The 19,943-nt window shown below is 33.4% G+C and overlaps 1 protein-coding gene across 1 annotated transcript in view; it reads right to left on the bottom strand.

The window, feature by feature from the left end:
* MGAT4C (MGAT4 family member C) overlaps positions 1-19,943 on the bottom strand; it is a 334,130-nt gene that overhangs the window by 200,024 nt on the left and 114,163 nt on the right. Inside the window, 1 exon segment of the mRNA XM_033057894.1 lies at positions 9,208-9,300. The gene's annotated coding sequence lies outside the window, so the exon portion shown is untranslated.

The raw sequence follows: 19,943 nt of genomic DNA, 5'->3' as shown, positions 1-19,943 counted from the left end.
GAATCCTCCATCACTGCATTTAGTACGATAACCACAGTGATTTTGATGATGTGTTCCTATAATGCATTTTAGATGTTTCCTATAACCTATTTTAGGCTCATCTTGGCCAATGTACTAGGAAGACTAGAAAACAGTAGACCAAAAAAACATAATTTAATTAAACTGTCTGGATCTGACATATTTAGGACATACTGAATAAATGTATTTGAAAATTGAATCTATAGCCTGACAAGAACCACCAAAAGTCACTTCGGGTTTTTTTTAAATCTTAATTTTGTTCAGATATTTTGTATTTCCTACTCTGTAATATGTTCTTCATTTTCAGAAGAAGTTTTAAAAAAAACATGTAGGAGAATAGAAAAAAATTAAATTATTATAAACTAGCACATTTTTTTTATTACAGCTAATAAGAGATGCTTATTTTGCTTAAGTAAATAGAGTCACCTGTCATTCCATACATGCACTCACTGACTACCAGTGCATGACTGATAATTTATCTATGGCTCAATGACTGTGACAATCCAGTTTTCTAACTGAAGACATGAGAATTGTGTGGTTACTTCTTCATCATCAAAACAGGTCTCTCTATGTTCTCCAAACTAAAGCAAATCCATTCTAAAATTTTGCATGCCTGTTAGCAATGAAGGTCCTTTATTAAAGCATTCCAGTCTTCTAATACCCAAAAATGGAAAACTGACATATTTTTTATTTATTTAATAGCCTTGTTAAAGGTTTTGAAAACCTTATGACAAAACTCCCTCTCTAAGATTCAGAGTTCTTAATCATTAATTTGACCCCTCACACACAAAAGACAAGACTTTGACAGACCATATTTAAATAGAATCAGAACACTCACCTTCAAAAGAGAGAAAATCAATAAAATAAGTAAAAGAATCCATATGCAAATAGAAAAGTTACTCATTATCCTAATGTAACATTGATAATTGAATTATAAAAGGCATAGACATGTAAAAAGATATAAAGGTAGGAATAAATGTGGGTATCTTTCCAAACCCAGTGAAACATAAGTATTCATCTTAATTTTAAGCTGTGCTACAAGAAAGGGTTATTTAAAACCAACCTGTATTTCAATGGCAGTCAGAAAAATGGGAGGAATTTAGAATGAGTAGTTTAAACTTGAAAATCAATTATTAGATGCCAGTTTCCTCATTATTATTCATAAGACAATAAAATAAGCATTGTCACAAGGTGACAGAAAAAAAAATTAAATTAAATATATTTTAAAAAAAAAGACTGGATGTGGCACTCTATGCCATGGTTTAGTTGATGAGGAGGTTTTAGGTGGTAGGTTGGACTTTATAATCTCAAAAGTCTTTTCCAACCTAGTTCATGCCGTGATTCTGTAAAGAAAAAACCACTACACTGTGAGTGATTAAACATGGACCAGCTTCTCCAAAGATGGAGTGAAATCTTGCTGCTAGGAAACTCAAAGCTCAGCCCGAAAAGACAAAGGGAAATCTGGCTCTAGCTTTGAATTCAGCCCTTCTTTGGTCAACAGGTTGGCCTAGATGATCCCCCAAATAAAACAGCAAAATGTATTTGCCTGCTTTTATATCTTTATGGTTCTAGACCTAAAATAGTGAGGCTAATCCAATCTCAGCAATATTTTTGTTCAAAATTTAAAACTATTGTCTGTTTCAGAAAACCAGATTTTAATCTAATTATATCTAACCTAAAAAGGACCCAAACAAAGCCAAAACTCATGCATTTGTCAGACAGATTGGCAAAATTAAAAACTTGTTGCAATGATTTACTGATGTTGATTTTGGGAATAAAAATCTGGAATCAAAAAGGTGGGCTCCAAAGAACAAATAAACACTTTGAAAACACCGAATTCTCAAAAGGGGAAAAAATTTATTAAGATTTTATGAACTTCAAAAGAGATTATATGAAGTTCAAAAACCGTAAACCCATGTGCGTTTGACTTTGATCATATAATGTATTCTGCTTGAATGTATTTGCTTGTATCTACATCAAATCATAGCAAAGTGCAGTGCACATCAAGCAGATTTTGACCTTTAGTTCACCTGCACCTGCTATGCGACAAAGTGCTTTTTTAGCAGTTTGCGGTTCCAGATCTCTTTCAAAGATTTCAATAACCCTTCATGCGCTGAAGAAAGACAGAGACAGTCATGTGGGTATAGGGTGCAAAAAGACGTGGATTCTTAAAAAATAGACCCCTAAAGACTACATGAATTATTCATTCATTTCTGCTTCCAGAACCAGACATGTTCTCAGAGATGCAAGGTGTAGTACAAAATTTAGAAACATCTTTCAAAAGGGAAATCTGTGCGCATGTAAGTATTTAAGGCAACTCCTAAAATCACAAAACCTGGTGTGATTCAAGGTTTTAAATGCAGTGCTGAAATACAGCTGCTAATTTCAGCTGGTAACTGACCTCTTGCTGGCATACATAAAAGATTGATTATGGCCCTGGATCACAGTGTATTGTACCTGGACACCTTATATTATCGTATCAGTCTTGAATTTACCAGCACTTCCTCCCTATCAAGTTCTAAGCAGTTCACTTTATTTTCTTTCAGTATTTTCTGAAAAGCATTTGCAAGAATGGAAAGTTAAAAATTACTTTGGTTTGTCACTTCATTTTTAGTGAACAATGGAACAAATTGAACTATTTTCCCAGGGATTTGTGTTCTTTCTACCTACGACGCATCTGCTTTGTGGCATCTTCAGTTTGCCACTTTCCTTCTCGCCTACCTTGTCTATATTTCTGGTTCCTTCTATGTCCTTTTCCCATCTATCACCTTGACAGGAGTGAAAAGGAATTGCCAGGGTTCAAATTAACCCAAGTCATCCTAGATTTCAGAATGAATAAATAACTCCAGACCTCTTTAAGAAGCTTTTCTTTCAATATGGTGCATACAGTAATTTCATGATTATAAGCTGCACAATTTTGACTAAAATTTTGGTCTGAACCCAAAGTGCGGCTTATACTCAGGTGCGGCTTATATATAGACAAGGAACGAAAAGTTGCTGTTTTAGTTTGGAGGACAGGTGTCTGCTGAGAAAGACAGGAGCTTCTCTTTGAAAGGGAGAATGTAAACCCCCTCCCACCAAATTATTATAATTTTGAAATCAATGGGCTTTCAGGCAAAAATATGGGAATTAGGAATGACAGTTCTTTTCTATGGAAATTAAAGTAGAAATACACTACTACAAAGAAACTCCAAACCCTGACAAAGTCAGAGTACAACCTGACATCCCATCAGGCAAGGTGTTGGTAGCAGTCCCATTAAATTGTGGTTGCAGTCCTCCTGCAGTGACAGATGTGATTCAGTTGGAGCAGTGCTCCTGTACAAGGTGCAGTTTCCCATCCGGAGGTCCAGTGGTGATGTGGAGAAATCCGGTTTTCCTCTGGAGTCCAGTGGAGAAAGGGGCTTCCTTAGTGTCCCAAAACCTCTGTTTTTATCTTGGTAAGAAATGTTGGGCTCTTCCCCCTGGCTGGAGCAACTTCCAATGGGATGAAGTAATTTTATCAGTCCCACAGTGGGACTCAATGGACCATTAGCAGAAAATTACTCGCTGGAGGAAGGATGGATTGTGAAAAGATAAAGAACAATGCCCTGCCTGGTTTCAATGGATGTCCCATTAGCAGAATATCTGCCGTTGAAATAAGGATCACTACCCCTATCCTCAACAGATGGTGATAGAATAGATACCTTTTATCACACTCGGTATTGTAACGTGCGGCTTATAATCAAGTGCGGCTTATGTATGGACAAAGAATGAAAAGTTGCTGACACCCAGAATTGCGGTTTATAATCGGTGTAGCTTATAATCACAAAATTACTGTATTTTTCATTCTACTCACCTGAGAATTTTAAAAACTCAGAACCTTATGTTTGTTTTGAGCTCTGTAGTTTGGTGTCAAAATTTGTTCAAATTGACCATCAGGTAAAAGCTTATTAGAGAAAAAGGAATGGCAGAAGGATAAGTGATTGCACAAACTCTTCTTCATGAAACTGGGCTAAAAAGGAGAAGAAAAAAGAAAAATCCATGCATTTTGTGGACATTCAAAATGGTATCTTCAGCACTCAAACTCCTAGGTACTTTGTAAAATGTCTCTTTAAATTGTCTCTGAATGAGCAATATTCCCTTTGAAGCCATACAAGACAGTCCCAGGGGACAGAATTCAGTTTTATGGATTTCTGTTGTCTGCAAAATTCAAGCACGGTTTGTCTGTTATTGCTCTGAGAGTAGGGTCCTTTTAAGTGTATACAAAATAAAAAAGCAGAAGACAAGGAAAATTAATATTACCTTTCAAATTTTTTTATACACATGGAATTTTGAATTACAGTTTTGGCTTTTGACAATTAAAATTCAGTGTTTTTTCCTGCAAAGAAACTGAAGAAAGAAAATATTCAAAATTAGGTAATGAACTGAATTCATATCTGATACTAAAGATACTAAATCTGATAAATGTCAAACTTGGATGCAAAGTAAGCAATTTTCTTATATAAAAATTCTCATTAAAAGTTTCAAATTAACATAAATTTAAGTAATCATTTTTAGAGTCCTTTCCTCCTCTGGAATCAGACAATATTCACTCCTAACACTACCTTTCTCCATTTTTTTTGGAAGTTAATATTTGAATTAGAGTCCTTCCATAAATTCATGGAGTTTGGAGTCTTACCTATTAACCAAGGATTGATTGTCTTAAGCTCTGAAGATGAGGACATAAAAAGGACCTTCAGGCAATAACTTAATGCAACTACTATTCCCATTCCAAAATGTGATTCAGCTGAACTATTTCTCTGAAAAAAGAGAATTCCACCTATCTTTGTCCAATGCAGAGGAACTTCTTCAATTACTACAGATCTGCAGTTTAAGATACAAAAATGTCATGGATACACCTGGAAGCTTATTAGCAGCTGTATAGGACTAACATGAAACTAAATTATACCAGAGACAAAGCACATTGTTGAATGCATTTATTAATCTTCCACAAAGATAACTGCAGTAGCCAAAAATAAAAGCAATAAAAAAGTCATAGAATGCTGTAGTTACTTTGACTATTCCTATTTCCTATTTCAGAAAAAGTTTTATCTTACTTGTCTAATATTTTTATAAATTGAATTTGAAGATGTACTAGACAGTAGGAGAAAAATCTTCCAGACTAATTGCTGCACCTACATTTTTAGGTCATGCTCTGGAGAATATAGACATCTTATTTTGTAACACTTAAGTTCTTTCCAATCATATCTTGCCAAAATACTGCCATAACTTCAAAGAGAAAGAAAATCATATGTTAATTTATTCTATCACAGACATACTGGTCAGAGGTTTCAGACTCTAGAGGTTCTTCCTTGTGATGAAGCTGTCAAAACCTTGCTAGAATTACTTCACCCCTAAAGGAATGATGATGTCTCTGATAAAATCAAAACATATTTATACTGCATGAACTTTGCTAGGAAAGCAGAAAGGCTTGGTGTTTTTTTCAAATTTCCTCCTCATTCTTTGTGAAGAGATATGAAATTATTTGTTTGAATACTTACTAGGTTCCCAAAATAATTGAAAGAAAGTCCAAATTGGATATGAAAAAACAAAAAATTCCAGTTTTGAAAAGTTGGAAATAGCAAAGTAGGTCTGTCAATCACTGTCTTCTAGTTCTTCAAAAATATAGTACAAAAGCCAACAGTGGTTTCTTCTCATCTAAAGTAAGTTTTTTTCCAGCACCTAACTGACTCTGAACATCTAATCAAAGAATTAACTCAATACCTGCACTATTTCTTAGTTTTCAGTTGATTTAGAAAATCTGGGAAGCAGTACAACTCTTCAATAGCACTGGTCAAAGAGAAAAAAAAACCAAAACACAAGATAACCATCCCCCCACCTAATCCTGAATAACTACTATACATAAAAACCCAGACAAAAATAAAATAACAATACCAAAAGTTGATTCAGTGGTGATTCCTCTGACAATAAAAAGGCATGAACTCTCTCTTTCATGCAACAAGCTACTGGTTTTGTATGTGTACATCTCCCACAGTTACTCTTATTCTTTTTAGAAATTAGTATGCATCCAATATTTAGATCTAAACATCATAGGTTTGCTGGCATCTTTCTCAGGCTGTAAAAGGTCATCAACATTAGTAATAGTAGAATATACACATGTAAAAAGTGTATGTAACAACGCAAAAAAACATTTTCTAGTCTTTTTTTCCACTGCTGATTCTGCTTTGCTTTACTGTGCTGAAACCAGTTGTTAATATTCCATATGATTACAAATACTGTGTCCTTCACCTTTTTGAATACACCAGAGGAAAGCGAAAACTCTATAATCAAACAAATATATATATACATACAGAGAAAATTTGCGATGCTTAAGCAACCTTGTTAGGCACAGGTCGTTAAAACACTAATCTAAAAGAAATGGTGAAGTTAGGATTAAATGAAGTTGCTTAAAGCATGAATTATGCAGTTTGTCAAAGTCACAGTAAAGTTAAGAATTTCACAGGAATCAGTTTGAATTAATAATAGTATGTACTTGGCTTCAGCAGTTGTCCAGGGAAATAAAGGTTTTGGTCTGAATGATTCTGACTGCAATTTATGGGTTTCAGAAGCAGAATGTCCTCAGAATATTCTGAAGTGATTGACTTATATGATACATCTAGGAGAGTATTCAAAAACATTAAAGCCAGGGTATATGTTCTATGGCTGTTGTTGATCTACTGGAAATAACAGGAATATAAAGAACATCTTCAGTGACGGCATTCAAAATCTGTCTATTCTTTTCATTAAAAATCTACATATGTAAATCAGACAAGTTAGAAAAACTGATTAAAGTCAGGTTTGCATATTTTGTCACAGACATAGTCCTTTGGAAGAATGAGAATTTCAAAGATGACAAAATATGAATATTATGACTGTGGGGCTGTATGGTGTATTTCCTGATGAAAATTAATTTCCTGGATGATAGTCACTGTAAATGAGTATCATAAACCGTACATCTTCAGAAATACGACTTCAAGGTATCATGGAATTAGGAAGGATTTTTATGTACATTTAGAGTAATAGGATGGTGTATGCTATTTGTGTCTTTCTCAAGAAGCAAAGACACCATTTTGACCTACTGGAAATCATCAACATAAAGCAAATGAAAAAAGACCTTGAGGACTTGAGACAGGCCAAATCAGGGTCTCACATGTGAGTTATGTCTCACAGATAGACAGTACCTTTCCTGGTTGAAAACATTTATTGCTTTATCATCTACACTTTCTCAAATTATATGATTTGTGAAAAATATTATATTAGTAATTTTAGCAATTAACACCTGGCTGCTCAGAAAAAGAACAAATGCTGCAATACTAACCTAATTTCAGAACTGATTATGTCATCAAAGTAAACTGTAAGGGGTTTACCATCTTAAGTCTTGTCATTGGCCCACTATTGGAAAACTGTTGATAAGAAGTCTGAGACTGAAGATGGGATTCATAAAGGAATCAAAAATATAGATGCATGGTAATCTGTGAGCCAAAGAAGCAAACAAACAGAAACTAATACTGAAAACAAAACAAAAACAAAAACAAAACCAGAAAAAAATTAAAACCCCAAAAATAACCTGAAAAAAAAACCCAAAAAAACCAACAACAAAAAAACCCCAAAAAACAAACAAAGCAAAACCATAAAAATCCAACAAAACAGTGCAGTTAAACTTAGAATGAACTTTCAAATATTTCCCTGTAAAAATGAAAATTATTGGGATGGAAAGGTATTTTTATTTCTAGTCAAAATTTCAGGGAAGTGAATAAAAATCTTTTGTGGTCACATTGAACTGTCTTTCAATCACTTTTTTCTTTGGGTGTAAACATGTTTTCCTGTGACTAAGTCATGTAATGCAAGAGTCTTTTAGTTGTATTCTAAAGTTGTCTAACATACAGCTGTATTTACATAATTTATATCTTACTCTTTAAGGCTACTGAATGGTGGGACTCCTTTGCATTCAGACTGAGTAGAACAGATGGAGAAAATCTTAGATTACTCTTATTTTGGCTTTTAAATGACCTCAGTATAATAGCAGTTTAGTTTATTAGGAAGGGAATTTATGATTAATTCGAATTAATTGCTAGATATACATATTTCTGTTCTCAATAGATAAGATTTTCAGTAGTGTTTTTTTTTCTTTAAGTGAAAATTCTGAGGATTTCGGCTATCTAAATTAATGGGGTGATTCAGAAAAAGGCATTAATGCATTCTGTTGCCTGAAACATGGCTCCACATTATTAAATGATTGACCAAAGTTCCAGCTTAATGCATTCTTGCTCCTCTCTTGGTCTCTATTATGAGCCCCTGCTCCCTGTCTGAGAAGCACTTGCCTTCACAGGTTTTTTTCAGTGTGCCTTTTGGGGAATTCAGCTGTGTACTTGCTTTAAAACCCTGGAAAGTGACATTCCACAGATAGCACTAGCATATTTCTCTAGGGAAAAAGAAAAGCCCCAAACAAGACAAACTGAACCCCAAGTACTCTTAATTAGTTGTCTTCCCATGCAAGGATGCTTGCTTGTAACGTCTCAACAATATTATCTAGCCAGGAAAGCAAACAGGGAGGCTGAAAGAAAGCAAACAGGGAGGCTGAAAGAAAGCAAAAAACCCAAAAATCCCACAAAAAAAAACCCTATCCAAAAATGCTAGCCATATTTATGATTGTAACGTGGAGACAAGATCAAGCGGAGGTGAAGGAGATCAAAGGTTTTGTGTTCTTTCCTAAGGTCCAAGATTATTTCTGCATTTTTTTGTCAGACACCACATGAATAAAAATTGAAACAAAAAATTGATTTCTAAGTGAATAAATCTTGTATCAGTAATTTCAGAGTGACCTTTTTTAACAAAATAATTGGTTTTGGGAGTGGTGACTTTTAATTTGAGAGCAGTATGGTTCCTACCCACTAGATCTTCAAATATAAATCTTATTTTGTACCTCTGCTAATTATAGTTAGAGCAGATATTGGCACCGAACCTTTCACTGAAACACAAAGCCTTTAACGGAAACAGAAAATCTGCTGCACCTGTCTGTTGAGATCCTCATCAGACAAAAATGACTTTAGTAGTTTCTGGATTGATTATTGGGATGTTCACTATTTTAAAGATACTGTTTAACTTGATTTAATTTTAATATATATTAATGTCCCATCAAGCTAATGAAAATTACAGAATAGCTTATTTTACCTTATAGAAGCAGCAGAATTAAACACTGTCTTGTCTCACCAGTTTTTCAGGTAGACAGTGAATGGAAAAAAATCATCTTATTTAAGGACCGATCTGAAATACACAAGAACAAAAGAAGCGAATTGCCAGTACATTCAATTTGACTCGGTGGGTACTTCTGAGATAGGAAAATATATTAAAAAAAAGAAACAAAACAAAAAGAAGATTGACAGGATCACAGTGAGAAACATTTTTCTTTCTTAATGCTGTAAAGAATATCATTATTTCCTCGTTTTATAAATTGTACTTTTGACTAAAGAACTCACAAAGCCCCTGCCTGCTACTAACACACATTAGTTCACTTTAGGGCAGACTGAAATAATTAGATATGTTTCTTTGGTAAACAGGAGAGGAAACAGAGAGAAAGGCATTTCCCTCTTGGATAGAATTAATTAAGTATCCAAGTTATAGATATGCAGATATTTCTCTAGGGATATTTGAATTGATCTCCAAGTCACATGAAAGACAAAAGTTCTCTATCTTAGTTCAGAGGATGAATACTGCAGTTGTTCACATTTGCTCATGTCTGAAAGCTTAAGTTAGGAACCACTAGGAAAAATACAAATGCTTAAACTGTACCCTAACAGTAAAGTTCCTTCATAGGACCTTGTTCCTGTGTTCAGGAGAGCTTTCTGATGAAGCAGCATGCAGAATCCCAGACTCCTTAATTCTTACTAAAAACGTATGTATTACAGTGTGTCCTCTCTCTGTCATCAACAGGAAGGTAGGCATGCATCATTTGAGAATTTATATCATTCATGGAGAAAGAATAGTGAAAAAAAATCATTATGTACTGTAATGTCTCTTGTTGGTTTCTGTTAGGGAAATGCTGAAAGACAAATAGAACAGAATATTTATAAATAATTCCTCAATACTTATTATTCTTTTATTTTATGGTAGATATTCTAAGACATTCCAGGCAGAATTGGACTATATGCTGCTAGGTATTCGATAGATTTATGACAAAGACCCTTCCCTGTTGAAATTTACAATCTAATTATAAGAGAAAATAGATGTGTACACTGTCCTGAAACAAGTAAATTCTGGTTACACAACTATGGATCTTGTTTTATTATGCCTCATGTCATAATAGGTTTCATATTTTTTCTCAACTACATGTCTTAAAAGAAATAAAGTTGTAATTACCCTGGCACAAAGCTACTATTTAAGAGAAAGGGCAGACTATTAATATGTTGCTTCTTGTTCTGATTTGTTCTGCTTTATCATCAAATTTAATAATTAAAAAAAATAAAAAGTAAATAATTGAGAAAGATAAAGGGGAACATAGGAAAAGTTAAAAGAAAACATATTTGAATGAATATATGAGTCAAAAATCAAAGGATGTGCTAAGAAAAAGAAACATTCCAGGAATTTCTACAGGGGAAAATAAAGACACATAGAAGTTCATTTTGGGTCAAAAATCAACCTAATTTTTCTTTCCTTTATGAAATGACCAAAATTCAACAATCTTCTTCATATACCTTTTTAGCATGGGTTGTTCATCAGTCACCGTCTTAAAAATTGTAAACCCAAATCCAAAATAATCTCTTATTTTTAATAAAAGACACAAACAAATATTCTTAATAAAAGACAGTCATGGACTAACTAACATATTATCGTGTTAACTGTTCTTTCTTTCAACCTGCATAATCAAGTGAAAATTTCAGGCAAACTTACATCAGGTAAAGATTTTTGAAGCAGGATAGTGTTCCTATAGAGAATATAGAGTTTTGGACCTAGAACACCTTTTTAAATGAACTGTTGTATAGTTACATGTGAAAGTTATTCATCTTGGGAATAAGAAGAGCAGCAAAAATATAAGTGTAACACCAGAAAATAAGGGGTCAACTTTGTATATAAAAAGCTTATTACTAAAGAACTTCTGTAATAATTTCTGTACTTCCTTTTCTCTAATAATTGATCTGGAATAATATTTTTGTTGGTGGTGGGTTTTTCGGGTTTTTTTTTTTGTTTGTTTAGATTTCATTCAAATTAATGCTAAATTCTTTGTTCTGTGTACAAACTATATATCACTGACCCACTAAGTTGCACAACTTGTAGTAAAAAAGCCACATTGACCTGCTGGAATATTATGAGATAAACTATAATCTAAGTGCATCATAATACCAAAGCAAAAAACTTAATTCAATACTTTCCTTGCAGTTTTTTACTGTCAGAGTGTTACTTTGCTAAAACAGTGACAAGGAAACCAGGCAGCTCATATTTGCTAACACTATCACACAAACTAAGGGACTGTGACTTCAACATGTAGGCTACCTTCCAGTTTAAAATGTGCAACTTATGTTTACAGTCCATATATGTTTTGCAAGACAACAATTATTGTTTCTGTATCCTTACTGAAATAATATAGTCGATATAAATACAGAAAGGCAAATGGAATATAACACATCAAGCACCACTTCTGAGAAACAAAGAAGAAAAGTAATGAATTAAAATGGACTTACAGATCAATCAAAAGTGTGCAATAATGTATATTGGAAACTTACAAAAATATTCAAAATATCCAAAATGGAATCAGAAAAAGAAGGAAAAAGGTTTCTAACAAATGAAGGAGAATAGATTCTTAATAGAATAACATGTATCATTAAAAAAAAACCAAACATATTGTTCAGAAAACTCTATGTAAATTATCTAGATAAAATAAAAAAATATGACACTTTAATGTTACATTACGTTATTATTGATATATTTGGCCTTACATGAAATACTTAATTCGCACCAACCTCTTTCATATGATTTGTTCTTTCTACGGTATATTAGTTGTATAAAGTTTTATTCTAAATATTTAGTTTACATTCAATTTCATTGAATTGAAGAGTGATTGCAATTCAACAGTAAAACATTAGTCTTCTTCCCTTGTAATATTTTATTAGGTATTGTAATGATAAACAGAAACAAATATAGAACTGAGTTTCAATGAGATTTTTACTTAGATTTCAGAATACAATGACCCAGTGATGATGTTTCACTGAAGAACTAGACAGTCTGTACTAGTGTTATTTCTACATTATAAAGTTTTCAAATTATTTCCAGAGAATTTTTAAAGATGTATTTTATTATGATTCTTCTAATTAAAAAAAAAAATCACAAGCTTCTTCCTTCTGTCACATAAGAAAACTTGCTTTCTTTATTTTAGGAGCTACTAGACACATCTTAGCCTGCTTTCTATAACATTATGGGTGACATTCAGAGAATGTCAACTGGGACACCTAAATTTGCACACAGAAAAAGAGAAAATATGGGAGGGAAAGGTACTAATGAGTTTTAGTGGAAAGACCAATATGCAACTAATGTACAAGATGGATCCTACTGTAAAAGAAGAATATGAAGGGTGCCATTTTTATTTTTCCAAACAGTATTTTTTTGTGCTGGATAAAGTACTGAATAACTGTTTTATTACAGTTCTTTAACCTAGACCAGAACTGGATTCTCTGCAAATGAAATTGCAAAATTCCTTATCACATTCTTTGTACAACTCAGTGACATACATTTTAAAAACCAGAGCATTAGAGAGAATACAGTTTTAGACATGTAGATTAATCTTATATTAAGAGTGTTTTTTAAATGCTTATAAAATACTTGAGAATTTGCAAAGGCTAACAGATAGAGAATATTAAATTTAAAATGGATTAACTTTAGATAATTGCAAGTGAGACTGTTTGCAGACAATTAGGCACTCTGGACTGCAGAGAAAGGTCTGTGAACCAAAGATTGGAAACTTCCAGCCCTCACTACGATGAAAACTTTTAAAACTCACTGCTTAATCAAAAATGTCCGTATTAATGTATACCAAACAATAATTGGATCTTCTAATGCAGACAATGAAAACAGCAACATAAACAAAGGTAATCCATCTTCCAAACTATATAATTACCAAGAATGTCAGTGCTAGAGATTTGAATTTATCAGTGATTACACTTTGTCTCTCATTCATGTCCAAATAATGCAGAGAAACTGTTTACTGAGAAAATTATTAAAATTAAATAGCAAAAACTTTATTCCAGGTAATTTGAAATAGAAAGCACATACCACTGCAGTTTTTCTAAACTTAAAAAGCACTCAGGTTTTATAATTCAATCATTCTCTTAAATAAATAGAAAATGAGACATGCAATATTCTGGTTTAAAAATTTTGTTTTTCCCCATATGCTAAGTAATCCCCTGTTCTGTGAATTCAGAGTTTCACGTATTTTTTATTATTCAGAACTATTCAGAAGTCTATATCTATAAATCAGAGCATATTGATCCATCACCATGTGGCTCCATCTAGACTTGCATTGCCTCCCTTGTTGGCAGAACTGCACCATTGCCTTTCTGGTGTTCCATTGAGAGCTTTCATAAGGTGCAGGGGAAATTGTCTCCTTAATATAAAACTGATTGCAAAATAAAGATGATATAAAACCAGCTGAATAATTTTTGACAAGTGTCTCTGAAAGAGATTAAATGGTCCTTAGAACTAAAGCAGAATTGCAGTGCTCCTTGCATCACAGAAATTTCTGAGCCAGTTTTGTCCTATATCATCCTTCATCTTACCTTTCTTACTTCTATTTTCCACTAGGCTAATGATTTACTGTGTGCCTTCTAAAGTGTTTGGGTGGTAATCATTAAAGTCAGACCTCTCAAAATATTAAAACCTTCTGAAAATTTCTGAAAACTTTTTTTTACTCTGTCTCCCTTCCCAAACAGTTGGAAAGAAAACCAGACAAGAGATCATCATAATTGCATTGCCTGCCAAGCAAACTCTAAGTTAGTCTTTTAGTTCATGCCAGGAGTGAGGTCTTGAAGTAGTCATACCTACTTAGTGTACGTTGGTTCAAATGTCAGATGTGGACATAAAGAGTGGATTTTGAGTTTGGGTTTGATAATACAGAACCAGATGATGTTTACTAAGAGCACAGCTAATGACATTGAACCTTTTATTTAGTCCAGAGGAGTAAACAAAATACAATATAAGCTAAAACCATCCAGCTTGTATGTAGAGATGACCTCACCTCCATCTTCTTAAAAGAAATTCTCTTGGGCTGAAGTAGATCACCTTGCAAGTACTATGAGGAAAAAGAATAATTTCAGACTGATTTTTAAATCAGAAACTCTTCTGGTCAAGAGGTATTGTGGAATGGTTTATAGAAAAAGCAGGATTTTCCTTCAGTTAAAAATACCTTTCCATAATGTATATTATATACTGAAATATAAAGAAAAGTATTATTTTGCATCTTACTATTTTAAGATGATCAGAGACAAAAATTCTCAGTTCACCTATTGGATAGTTTCAAGGTGTAGAATAAATTATCAAATTTTGTCAAATAGAATAGGTATAGCTCTCAGTTGTACTTTGTCTAAATCCAAGGCACTTACACACTTTAAAACAAAGATGATCACATGAGCGAGAAACCAATCAGTGTTTAATTTTTTCATTAGTCTGCATTGTGCACAGGCAGCTAGTCAGCAAAGGGAAAGGAAGTTAATTAACAAGAATTGTACCCAGAGCTCCACAGATACAATTAATAATGTAGTCATACACAGACACAAATGATGAAGAGGAATACTGAATTGTTTTATATGAAAAGTGAGGGGTAAAATCCTGTAATAACAGTGGTTTTGACAGACAGCTACTTTGTGAAAGAAACTCTTAATACTTTTGCATCCAGGAGAAAATATACAGTGCTCCATATAGGTTTTGGAAAGGTTTATTCTCACACAATTCAAAGAATGGCATTTAAAATAAGATAATGGTTTTGAACATTAGATTGCAAGTCTTTGTGCCTGGTAAACTACAGGATAGCCATTTAATCTTGGATTGTTATTGATCTATATCTAGTACTTGTCCACACACAGAATTCTTCTCTCTCTCATCATTTAAGTGTTGTATTACGTAAAGATGGATGAGGTATTTCGTCTAAGGTCTGGACACTGCTTTCTCTTCAAATCACGTCTTATTTCTGGTAAGAAACAGGATTGCAACAATCAGTCACTCAATATATTTCTTATGGCGTACTCGGGTTTTTTCACTTCTGTAATAACTAAGCCAGAAGTATAACTTCTTTACTTAGAATGGCACAAAGTGTTTTAAATGAACAGTCTTAGGTAAGTGAGTTTGCTAGTATACTGCAAACTAAGGCATAAGCAACCTTGATTCCAAATCAACCTTTCAAACAGCAGCAACAGAAAGACACTGGCAGATGTGTGTATGTGAACGCATTGCAGCTAAGACAGAGTAGCTCATGTAGTGCTATTGCTCCCAAATTGTAAAGCACTGGAGTGATGCTCCATTGCAAGCATCAAACTAAGATATAACCTCAATCATCTGAGCAGCTACTCAACCCAAAAGATATAAAACACACCTTTTGCAGAATGCAAGCAATTCTTGAAAATATAGGGGGGGTTTGTTACTGAGCATCACAGTTGGCAGCATATTAAATAGTACTAGTATTTCAAATTCTTTCCAAATTGCAGGAAGAGCAATTTAAAATGTGTGATACTTACAGGTAACTGCCCATGAAGGTTGAATTAGAGAACTGGAATAAAATGTGTCCCCAGAAAGGAACCCACCATTGATATATCTGCTGACATCATACAAAAGATCTGTATCTTGAAATCTGGAGGTGAAAGAAAAGCCACTTCTACAGGAAATGAATATATAATAAGTGACATGAGAGCAATCTCTTCAGGAGAACCATGTCATTAAGGTAACAGAAGTGACCTTCTGGAGTAACGGATGAGAGGCTGGCTTTAGCTGTAGGTTTAATAGAAGGAAGACATGGAACTGCTGAGGCTCCAACCTGCTCAGTTTTGGTGACTATATTTTGGCTAAAAGGGGAGAAAAATTCAGAAGAGAGAAAACTAGAGTAAGATTTCAAGGAAGTAAAAATTGTCCCTTGTCAATAGGAAACAGCAGCCAAGTAAAATCAGAGCTAGATACGAGCAATTTATAGGTCAGAAATCTTGGAAAAAATCATAACTTTTTGCAGGCATTTTATATAGAAACTGACTCTATTGAGATTTTGCCAAAATTATTTCACACAGCCTGCACAACTGAGAAAGTATATGAAAATTAAAAGTAAGCATTTTTAATTGAGATCATGACATTTTCAAAAGTGAAGGAATTTAAAAGTATGAAATAAAATCTAAATTCTTAATGTTCAAATTTTTGAAATTGATTTCTGTTATTACAGAAAGTAGATTTACTAGGCAAAATAAAGATCTGTAGGAAGTATATAACAAGTGCAATGTGTGAAGCATAAGACAATTTTATCTTCAATCTGTGATAAGGAAATTCGTATTCATGGACCAAAGCTAAAAAATTATATATTGTTTAAGTTATGTAGTACTCAAGACACTCCCGAGGTGTTCAAGGTTTATTGGAAGATATCAGAGATGAAGGTTTATCTATTTTATAAGAGATTATGGATGATTTGTATCAAATAAAGGGCATCCAGGTGAAATATGTTTCCATCAAGAGCCATGAGAGAAATTACCTTGCCTACAAAAGAGAAAAACAATCAGATACAATAAAGAGAAAGGTACACAAATAAGTTATGTTGCTACCACATCTATTGAGAAACAAGAATCACCTAGAACTTGCTTTTCCACACAGGTGATGTACACTCTAAGAGTATGTGAGTCCCGTGCAGCTTATCACTCCTTTCACACATCCTTTTAGGATATCTGCTTTATCCCTCTAAGCACAACAACAGCATCCTTATGACAGGTTTGGCACATCTCCAGTGACATGACCTGAGGGAATGGCAAGAATCTATGCCAGGAGAGGTTTAGGTTAGATATCAGGATAAGGTTCTTGAAATCAGAAAAGAATTTCTCACCCAGAGGGTGAAAACAGGCTCCCCAGGGAAATGGTCACAGCACCATCCTGACAGAGTTTAAGTGTTTGGACAATGCTCTCAGACACATTGTGTGACTCTTGGGGTGCCCTGTGCAGGGCCAGGACCTGAGCTGGATTATCCTTGTGAGTCCCTTCTAACTCAGGATATTCTATAAATTATTAATTGTAACAAATATGCCAGGGTCTAAAAGAAAGGCCTTGCTGAACAGGTTTAGAAATGTAATACTGTAGGGAAGATGTCTAGGTTGTTAAAAAACAATTCAGAATCAGGAAGAACCTACTCGTTATATTGAGGTTTTTTTATTTGCAGAAATGAAAGTGCTTCGAGAAAAAATAATTTCTTGAATGTACCCAGGCAGAACAAGGCCTTGGTTTTCAAATATTGTAGAAAATAGTAAATGTGCTAGTGTTATATTTATGGTCATGTACAATATACATAAAGAACGTGGTACAATGAGATTGAAACCCAAGCTGCTTCCACCCAAAGAGGAAGAGGACTCAGACCTTGGTGGTAAGTAATTCATGGCATATCAGACCATATAAACACACTGAATTAGAGTTTGATGTAATGATCTATACAAAATAAAGACATTATGTGTTGCCTTATATGATTGCTGGGTCAGAGCATAGGAAAAATAATTTCGTGAACACCACAAATATGTCTTTCTAAATTTTACTAACTCATTAAAGCACTTGTATTGATCTGAGTTAGATATTGCTTTGGCCTTCCACAGTAATACTATTATAGGCTGCTGTGCTATCATTCTATTTTACTTTTAGAAACTTAACCCCATGGGAATAAAGGAAGCTTTGTTAGGATAAAATTGTAGTGAAAACGTGGATTTTATTGGTCAAAATATCTCAAAATGCTTGGGTTGGGGTTTTTTTGTTTATTTATTTTTGGTTTTTGTTTGTTTGCTTGTTTTTTTAGTAATGAGCAGCAGAAGAATATTATCAGTTTTTTATTATGTTGTTTTTTAATAAGACAGCATGGGAGATTTTTCTATCAATTTTAATGGTTAGAAAAATTCTAAAGTAGAGAAATCAGAACATAGTTATGGACATGCTTTGAGGAGAAAAAGAGAGAGAGATGAAGTGGGATCACAAGTGACTGCTACTGACTGACATAACCAGTTATTGGTGTAACACTAGTTCAATGAAATTAAAGCATTTGAAAAACAGAGGAAAATGCACAGTTTTTACCGATAGAAATTGTGATGTACTAGAAGATAACAGTGAAGGAAAGGTCATAACCAGAAAAAAAATAAAATCAGAAACTCTTTCAAAGAAGTGTATCTGTAGGAAAGATGAGCAACCAACAATGTTAAAAGACGTAGAAATAAACAATAGGAAGTATGAAATAGAGCTGAAAGAAAAAAAGGGTTTAATTTTGTTTCAGACACTTTAGTTTGCCTTAAGACATTTTGCATTCTACAGTAAAGTAATGCATGACAGCAACAATAGAGTGTCATTGACCCATATCTATTGACATAATCCAGTACAGCTGTTCTGTTAGCAGTGTGACTACTATGATTCACACCAGTGTAGGGTGACTAAAAAATGAAAGGAGGAGGTTCAGCCCTCCTGTTACAGTATTCAAAAAGTAATAATTTCTGCCCTGGTTTCCTTACTTTCTCCACCCTCCCTCGCAGAGAAATTATGTTCCAAGATTTTATAAGTTCTCTTCAGGTAATCCAAATGTAATGAAATAAACAGAAAAGAATATACAAGAATGTGTTTTAATTGAGTACCAATCTAGACATTAAAAATTTTGTCAGGTATTTATAAACCTGCTTTATCTATGAATCCTTTTCTGATCAGAAAATCTATTCAGATACATTAATAGAAGGAGTTTGGCTGTAGTTCATTCAAAAGATGACTTCATTAAAGTGTAACATGCAGTCTGCTGCCCACTGCAACCTAGATTATGGAAAAGAACAAAAATTTTAATGGACTGGAACTAAGGAGGATTTTGTACCACAGACATTTTTAAGAACATATTATCCTTATTTCTCTTTATCAAGCTGTAAATAGATCAGATATATTTCTAAAATTTTGTAGACTATCCTTTCAGCTGCTTACATCTTGAAGTTTGGATCTTGTTTAAAGATAACTGCCCCTATACCAGTATTCTGTTGGTATTCTCAGGGTATTTTTAAAATTCTATTATTCTATTTTTATTTCTATTGTATAGTGTTGTGAAGCTATTGTGATGTGAGCATTTCTCAACACAAAAATGAACTCACATCGGGAGAAAGAAACTGGGGAAAAAAGCCAAAAGCCATTTTGTACATTTTCAAACCATAGCACAAGAAGAGTAGTAGGCAATCCTATCACATATGAAAGTGTTCAAATTATTTTTGCAAATTAAAATCATGTTCTTGGCCACCCAGTGAAGTTTTTGGTATCCCTTAAAATATAATATCCAAAATTTAAGAGTGGTTGCTTAGTTTTCAGTTTTGGTTTTTTTTTTTTTTTAATTGAAAAAAACAAACACAAAATTCACGTCTATAATGTCTCCTTTCTGTAAGCCAATTTCCTTTTGAAAAGAAAAAGAAAATTACCTCACTAATCAATGGGAAATATTTGCAATATCATTTCTCTAACCTTCCAATAAAAGTGCTGCAAGTTGAAATTAAGGGATTTTCTTATTTGCAAACTTTTCATATTTAAGTACAAAATACATCAGTAATAAAAAGGTATCATAAAAATAGCAAATTCTTTCTTTTCAAATATCCTTGACTACATGACATTAGTTTAAGGGAGATTAATTTGGTGCATTTAAATTATTAACATTATTTTCACTGAATGGATTGGATTTAATCTAAGAGAAAAGA

Source organism: Catharus ustulatus, chromosome 4 (assembly GCF_009819885.2).
Source record: "Catharus ustulatus isolate bCatUst1 chromosome 4, bCatUst1.pri.v2, whole genome shotgun sequence".
Taxonomy (NCBI): Eukaryota; Metazoa; Chordata; class Aves; order Passeriformes; family Turdidae; genus Catharus; species Catharus ustulatus.
Note: the sequence above shows the minus strand (reverse complement) of the source record. Positions and strands in the feature narration are given on the sequence as shown.